The following is an 8742-nucleotide window of genomic DNA, read 5'->3' as shown; positions in this document are numbered from 1 at the left end:
GTTAATTTCAGCCGGAGTAGCGATTTCAGGGTTGATTTTCTCGAGCTTTTCATCGAGGACATACTCCTTATCCTCATAGTGAGCAATGGTGCGAATGTATCTTATCCATTCACTAAAGTTCGTTCCATCGAAGGTGACCCTTTGGAAAAGGCTCATCAACGTGAAAGAACTAGCAGCAGCGTTGTTTGCATTCGACATCTACAATTAGAAAAAGGACAAAGATAGATTAGAATATGAATCCCTAATTATCACCCAACAAGAAAAATTAGGGCTAGGATCCAACAACAACATTTACATATTAGAAAAGGGATGTCGTAATCTAACATGCAAATAAATTGAAGGTAAGCGAAAGACGATTCACTAATTCTCCACCATAAAACCTAACTATTAGTCCGAAATGTATTGAGAATTCCTAGGTTCGGATGAGATTCATTGAAACTATTCAATGGCATCTTTAAATCTTGATATGACCCTCTAGTTTGTGACTGGGATACCAAGGATCACAAAGCGGGTGTGAATTACCATGCAAATTCACATGGTGCCTTCATTGTAACGATCACCTATTCGACGTGCCGGTAAACCACACATGCTCCATCGAACTATGATAAACAATGAATCACCCTTTCCCACCTTTGCTTAGAACCATTTAGTGTGCCGGTAAACCACACACGCTCCACTAACTTCTTAGCAAGGGTGAAAAGTGTAATTTCATGGGATTTCATCAATTCACTTTTCCTAAAGTAACTATGATTGGGAAATTTTAAAATATGTGTAGTTACTTTGTCTTACTTATTATACTTTTAATGAGAGGATAAGGTTGCCCTATCCTACCTGTTCGGCTAACGACCCTCCACCGATCAAGCAAGCGGTGGGTGTGAGTGTACACCCATTAAGCGCCATTTTATAAGCCGCAACCTTATACCCACCTTATAGATCAGTTTCGTGAATGAGGCCTACTAACGGTAAGACTAGCATTTTAGTTATACATACATACATATATATATATATATATATATATATATATATATATATATATATATTATTCTTGTAATATTATATTAGTATAGGGTTGTATTTTAAACATTTTAAAATCTAGGGTTTGAAATTTAAATTGTCTAAATTAAAACTTTTAATCACAAAATATAAATTTCAAAACTTGAGGACAAGTTTTAAACATTTAAAACATGGAGGATCAAATAACAAATAATTTTTATTAACAATTAATTTCCTAATTATCTATATTTGATTTATTCAAGATTTCTTGCAAGATAATTACCAAAATAATCAAAATAATTAATTAATTATCATATAAGGAAATTAAATATTTTATTAGTTGATAAATATCTTCAATTAGATCAAGATTATAGTCATATATATCAAAAAATCGGATTAGGGTTGATCTAATATGATTAAGGTAAGTTTCCATAAGATAATCATGAAGAAATCCCGAATCTGGCCATTCCTGACGCTTGGACTCGTCGAGTTCTCAACTGGACTCATCGAGTTAGGCCAACTCGTCGAGTCCACCATGGGACTCGTCAAGTTTACGACTCAGAAACCCAAAATTCGAATTTTGCAGTTAAGTTTTAAACTAATAAGCAAGAGTTTAATGAAAACCAAGCTAGTCTCTGATACCACTGATGGGTTTTAGCCATAAGAACTTTCCTATGTGCGCATGCAAAACCCTAATGCTTGGATCTAGGCTTTCTAATTAAACATGCTTTGAATCCAAGACTTCTAATGACTATTTAGGAAAAAGAACAATGTTAAAACAGATCTAGAATCATACCTTTGAATCCCTTGTTTGATCTTGTTGTCTTGGAGCTTCTAGAGTCACAATTGTCACTCCTCTAATGGCTTACAAACACCAAATAGCAAGGAGGATAATTTGGGAGAGAGGAGAGGGGAGGAAATCGGCCAGGGTTTCTATACTTTAGATCAAGTGCCGATTTCCCTTTTCCATAGGGTCTATTTATACTTGTAGACTCCTTAAGGGTTACAACCTAAACCCTAATTGGATAATCTTCTCTTAAAGCTATCCAAATCCATTCCTTAGATAACCTTGGACGATTTGAAGCTATCCCTAGCCTCTAGAATCCGTCCAATCCCTATCTAATATGGATTTACAGTCTAAAGTTTAACTATCAAACAATTGACAATTTATACCCTCTTATTTAATTAATCTCTTTAAGTCACCAAATTAATTCCAATTAATTCTATGACTTATATTAATCAAATAACAATATTATTATTCTTTATATTATTCTCATAATATATTAACAATATTTATTCTCTCTTAATAAATCATCCTATCAAGTTGCTATGGTGAAAGCTACCCAAAAGGACCATGCACAACCGAGTCAAATACTTGCCTAATATAGTTGCAGCCGTAGACACTATTCCAACAATCTCAACACCTACCATCGCATAACTACCTCAATCATGGCTGGATCGACCAATGTCCTATTTTGATTAACGAGGTGTCCTATGAACTAGACCTCTCGTAACCAAAAATCACACATGTAAAATTTGGCATACAGCGTCTCCAACCTCAATACCCCAAGAACCTCCCACAGATGCTCCTCGTGCTGCTCTCTGGACCTCGAATACACCAAGATTTCATTGATGAACACGATCACCGACCGGTCAAACATAGGCATGCACACCTGGTTCATGATATCCATGAACACTGCCGGTGCGTTGGTGAGCCCGAAAGGAATCACTACTAACTGGTAATGCCCATAATGAGTTCTAAACGCCATCTTCTGAATATCCTCCTCGCATACTCTCATCTGGTGATATCTAAATCTCAAATCAATCTTGGAAAACCAAGATGCCCCTGCAACTGATCGAATAAATCATCGATCCTTGGAAGTGGATAATGGTTCTTGACCGTCATCTTGTTCAACTCATGGTAATCAATAATCATCCGGTGTGAACCATCCGTTTTCTTCACAAAAAGGATCGGCGCTCCCCACGGTGAGCTACTCGGTCTGATAAAACCCTTCCCCAGCAGCTCCTGGAGCTGTGAGGATAACTCCTTCATCTCTGGTGACGCAAGGCGATAGGGTGCCTTGGCAATAGGCGTCGCGCTCGGATCTAAATCAATCCAGAACTCCGCCTGCCTCTTAGGAGGCACACCCGGAAAATCCTTGGGAAAAACATCAGGAAACTCGCACATTATTGGAACCTCGGCGATAGAACTCAGCCTCTCTGTAGCAACTCGCGTATTCATCACACACGCTAAAAATCCCACACAACCATGTTATAGACTCTGCCTCGCCCTGGTAGCAGAGCAGAAAGCTGACCCTGATCTGGTACCCTAGCCATAAACTGTAAGCACTCCTCCATTAGGGTCTCGTATAGTCACCAACTGACGCTCGCAGTCGATCATTGCTCCAAAACGGTTCAACCAATCGATGCCCACAATGACACATACATCGCCCATCGCAATCAGTACCAGATCAATCGGAAATTTGACACCAAAAATCTCCAGCACACGTCTTTAGAATACATCAGTAGAAAAAACCGCAAGCTCATCAGCTACAGAAACCCTCAGAGGTCGACTCAACGCCTCACGTCAGACACTGATGTAACGACTAAAAGCTAAAGACACGAAGGATTGACTCGCACCCGAGTCAAATAAAACTAAGGCAGGTACATAACTCACAAGAAATGTACCTAAATATGGCACAAAATAAGCACGATAAATCTTAAAATAAATAAATAAGGAAATACGTACCAGCCATGACATCAGGTGTTGCGTGGACCTCCTCTGTTGTTAACTGAAAAGCTCTCCCACGTGCTCTCGGAGCCTCGACCTTCACCCGACGACTATCAATCGGACGCAAAGCAGCAGGAGTGGAACCCTGGGCTGATACCTAAACAAGCTGAGGGTACTCGGCCTTCCGATCGTCGGTCTGATTGCAGTGGAAATATACTGCCAATCCCTTGGGGCAATCCTGCGCTATATGCCCTTGTTTTCCACATTTGTAGCAAATCCCCGCTCAACAAGATCCCTCATGGCTCTTGCCGCACTTGCCAGAAGTGCGGCCCTTCTGACCTCTTGATCTCGAATCAATGGGCTTAGCCTGCTTCACTGTCGACTGCGACTGTGCCGGCCTCCGTTCTCTCCCCTGAGACTCTACCTCCTCCCTGGCCTGAGTCTCTAGCTCGATCTCCTTCCTCCTGTCATTCTCTTGAAGATCGGAAAATGTCCGATAAGACGAGTTTGCCAAGAACTTTTGAATATCCCTCCTCTGAATGCTCAAATACCGGCTCATGCGTGCCTGCTTAGTAGACACATGCTCAGGGCAGAACAATGCCCTCTCGTGAAACATCTGTGTAATCTCAGTCACCGACTCTGTCTTCTAATTTAGAGACAGAAAATCCTGGGCCAACCGTTCCCTCTCGACAAGGGGAACATACTCATCTCGAAACATCAATGTAAACCTCTCCGAAGTCAATGCAGTATGTGTGACAACCCGAAATTTTCATTTGTTAAAACTTTAAAGTCAAGCACTTCAATTAGAAGTCAATTACATTTCTAATAATTGTTAGCCAATTTAAAGTCCGTTTAAGTGTTTTTAGTATTTATTCTTCAAACGAACGGATGAAAGGAAGTATCGTCTCGAGTCTTGGAGTTGCAAAACCGCACATACCACCTTAATAAGGAGTTCACGACCAAAATTTTAGAGTGTGGGCCGTAAACTCCCTAGTGGCTATGAACTCATTCCTTAGGCATGAGTTTACTCCCCAAACTCCTCACTTTTCACTTCCATTCCCAAGAACACCCTCTATTCTCTCTCAACTATCAACCCGTTCTTCACCCAATCTTCCGAAAACGTAAGTGATTCTCGAATTGAATTGTTGTTATAACCTAATATCTAGTAGTTATACATCATTTCATCCATTCATTATTGATTTATAGCTATATCTTCAAGTGTTCTTCAAAACACCAAGAACACACACTAGTGTTCTTGGACCTTAAACACCAAATCAAGCTTCTATCTTGTAAGTACACTTTCCCTAGCTTCTTGTGTGCTTAATATGAACTTGATAACACTTGAAAATCATCAAATAACACAAGAACAAAGGATTTTACGGCCAAGAATATTCTTGGGCCGTAAACCCCTTTTAAAGTGGTAAAATGGACATTAGTCCCTTCCTAAGCCTTGGATGCTAACCTTGAACCTTCCTAGAAGTGTTTAAGACCTTAAACAACAATCAAAACATGTCCCTAAGAGAGTTTAAAGTGGTGAACACAAAAGAATATGTTCATTTGGCCGTAAACTCCACAAGGTGGTCTTATTATGCCTCTAATGCTTTCTTAAGGCTTGGACTTGATCATTGGATGAGCAATCATGACTTGTAAGACCCCAAAACACAATTTGGCACTTAGTACCATGAGTTTACGGCCATAAACGCATGGGGAAATGGTCATGGGCCGTAACACCTACCACCTTGTCCGACACTTCCGAACAAACCACTCACTGCAGGTGAGTTCATACCCCTTAATTTACCTTTGAAATGCGTTTAAATGTTTTAAATACTTTATGGGGGGAATACAAGTTGAACCATGTTTATTATTAGATCAATCACATGTGATTAATAACTAACATGCAAATGGATCTTTCATGCTTTAAACTGTTTTACCAAACAAATGACTTCAAACTGTTTATCAAACCATTTTACATGTCAAACTCTTTATCAAATTCAGTTTTGTATACTAAACCTTTCCTTTATAGTTTTTAAACTTATATATTGTTAAAACCATGTCTACTACATATATAGTTATATAAATAAGGTTTGAAGGACTTAGGAGAGATAACCCACTTTACTTCCTGTCCTTGTTTGGTTGTGGTCTTAAAGTACCCAGTTGTTTGTCCGAGTGTCGTTAAATCCTTACTTATATATTATGTATATATATATATGTATATATATATATATATATATATATATATATATATATATATATATATATATATATATATAAAGACTTTTATCTCAGTTCAGTACATTCAATCATTCAACAAGTTTTCTAATAAACTATAATAGGTATAGTTTAGAGTTATACTACTTACTACTTCTAGTTCAATGAAGCATACAAGATTCAGTTCCTTCATGAGTCATTACTTATTACTATGAGAATATATACAACTATACTAGAATGAGAACATATACAACGACACTATGATGAGTAACAATACGATCCATATACAAGAATACGTTAACCTAAATGTGATCCACTGTATCGAAGCATGCCTTCATTGTCATGGCCCGAGTTGTAGCCAGAATCTCCTGTAGGGAGAGCGTGAGTTTGCGTATAGATCTATACTGGATTGACTATCCTACACCTTGCTGCTAGCTATAGCCGGACCTGCAGGTCTGTGGGTGCCAAACGTCATACCTTTTTACGACTTACAAATTTCATGTTTTACGTCGATAGTATGGTACAATTAATCACATAATACCTTGATATAAATCTGGTTTAAGGTAGTTAATACAACAGTAGTTCCTATAATACAACACTACAGTACTACATTAATTTACCCTTTACATTTATTTAGTGATCTTTTAACTTAAACATTAATATACAAACTATATTTTGATAATGATAGTTACACTTGGGAAAATTACACACTTTTACAAGAAACAAACATACAAAACAGTTGTGCCTTGGTAGAAGCCTACTTTTAGTAGAAAATATAGGATTTTCTAGGAGTTACAAACTTTTACAAACACTTACAAACATTCACATACTTTTAGTACGAACGTTTACAAACTCGTACTTCAAACAACGGTTCAAACATTTTGATACAAACATAGACACTAAATACTTATGAACTCACCAGGTTTAATGATGATAAACTCTTTCAAAATAACTTGTATTCTCAGGTCATCAGTAGACAGTTACCAAAGTCATCTTTTAAGAAGATGGAGTGCATTCAAGACTCCTATTATATTTTGATTCATATTTTGGTGTCTTATATACTACAGAACACAGTTGTATTAAAATTATTTATTTAATGCAATGGATGATGTTGTTTACTTGTTTACTATTATACTGTGTGGTGATACTGTAGATGATGTCCTCTGCCCCAGAACGTTTCCGCCGCTCTCGGTTTTGGGGTGTGACAGATTGGTATCAGAGCATTGTTTATAGTGAATTGAGTATATCAACCCATAAAAGATATACTAACTATAAATCCAATAGGATTAAAACACTCTGACCAAGAGTCTGTACTTTTAAATATTAAAATATTTAACTAAGTATACAAGTCTGCATTCATACTAAAATCAGTGTCACAATGGCAAATACAAAAGTATTACAATTGTTGAATATCACAAGTAAGCTCAGGGATGTATGGTCAGTCTTGGGAATGGCATAGCCTGATCAACTATCCTGGTCTGAGGAGTGATTAGCATATGCCCTAGAATGGTTGTGATATGGCAATAAGTCTAAAAACTTACCAACACTACTACAATGAGAGCACTAGAACAGAAAATAAGTTTAAAATACTATAGGAGTATTTTGTGTTGCTATAATCACTTATCTGAGAACTAAAAAGGTCTTTATCAAGTAGGTCAATAGTCGTTAAGTGCATACACTATGGTCATATGAAATTCAAGTGTTATAGACTAAGAATCTATGATCTTTGCTTAACTTCTTGTCCTTGTTTGGTTGTGGATTTGGAGTTAGGACCACTTATTCGAAGGACTATCCTACCTCAATAAAATCTAAGTGGTATACACTACACAAGTATTGACATAACTGATAAAGATCATCTTATAATAATCTTAAGTAGTACGTGTATTTTTATAATATTCTTATACCCCTTTTCTCGCGTAGATATCATGGCTGGATTTTATCATGGCGACCTGTACTTTCCACCCCAAGGCAACGCTGGATGGCTTGAAGAAGAGCCCGAAGATGAGCATCCAATACCTTTGGATGATCACCTCGCAGAAGGCTTCTCGGATGGATCTGACTCCGAGCCATAAGTCAACAACCTACCTCAAGAAGGTCAAGTCCCAATTAACAACCCCCGACCAGCATTTCAGGGTCACACACCCTTGTAGGCAACAAACTTAAATCGCTGGAGCGATGAGCAGGGTAAACCTTTACCCTACAATGGGGATTGAAGCTTTTACAACGTAAGAGAGGGTGGCTCAACTGACAGAGCCCTGCCAATCATGGTCCGTAGGATTTCTCGAAATATCGAGCAAGATCGAGAAGCCATCGGCCAAATCATGGAAATTGATGCCAACTCTGGTGGCAACACAGTCTGCATTCGCCGTCTCGAAGAAGCAATGGAAAGGACCAGAAGGACCAATGAGACTCTATAACAATAGCTGGATGCCTCCCGAGTTGAAGTCATAGAACTTCGAGTTCGCCAGGGGGCTCATGAGCGACACCTTCAAGAGGTGGTTCATCAAGTGGCAGATCTTAGGGTTCGCCCGATGAATTCTCATCGCCGTTAGAAGATGTCTATCACATCTTTTCTTTTGAAGAAGGAATAGCCTTTCGTATCTGTGCGCTATGTAGCACTTGTCTGTAAAATATTCCTATCTTTCGGTACACTATCTAGTCTTCTAAGCTGTCAAATATTTTCCCACATATGGTTTGATGTAAGACCTACTGTTAGGTCATTTTTCCCGAACTCGTTTACATTAGTAATACCAGTAATATTGGCAGTTATCTAACCTGTTGGAAAAATCTGTACTCTTATGTTTTCCTAC

The sequence above is a fragment of the Lactuca serriola genome, chromosome 9 (assembly GCF_051521515.1).
Source record: "Lactuca serriola cultivar US96UC23 chromosome 9, Lser_US96UC23_V15, whole genome shotgun sequence".
Classification (NCBI taxonomy): domain Eukaryota; kingdom Viridiplantae; phylum Streptophyta; class Magnoliopsida; order Asterales; family Asteraceae; genus Lactuca; species Lactuca serriola.
Note: the sequence above shows the minus strand (reverse complement) of the source record.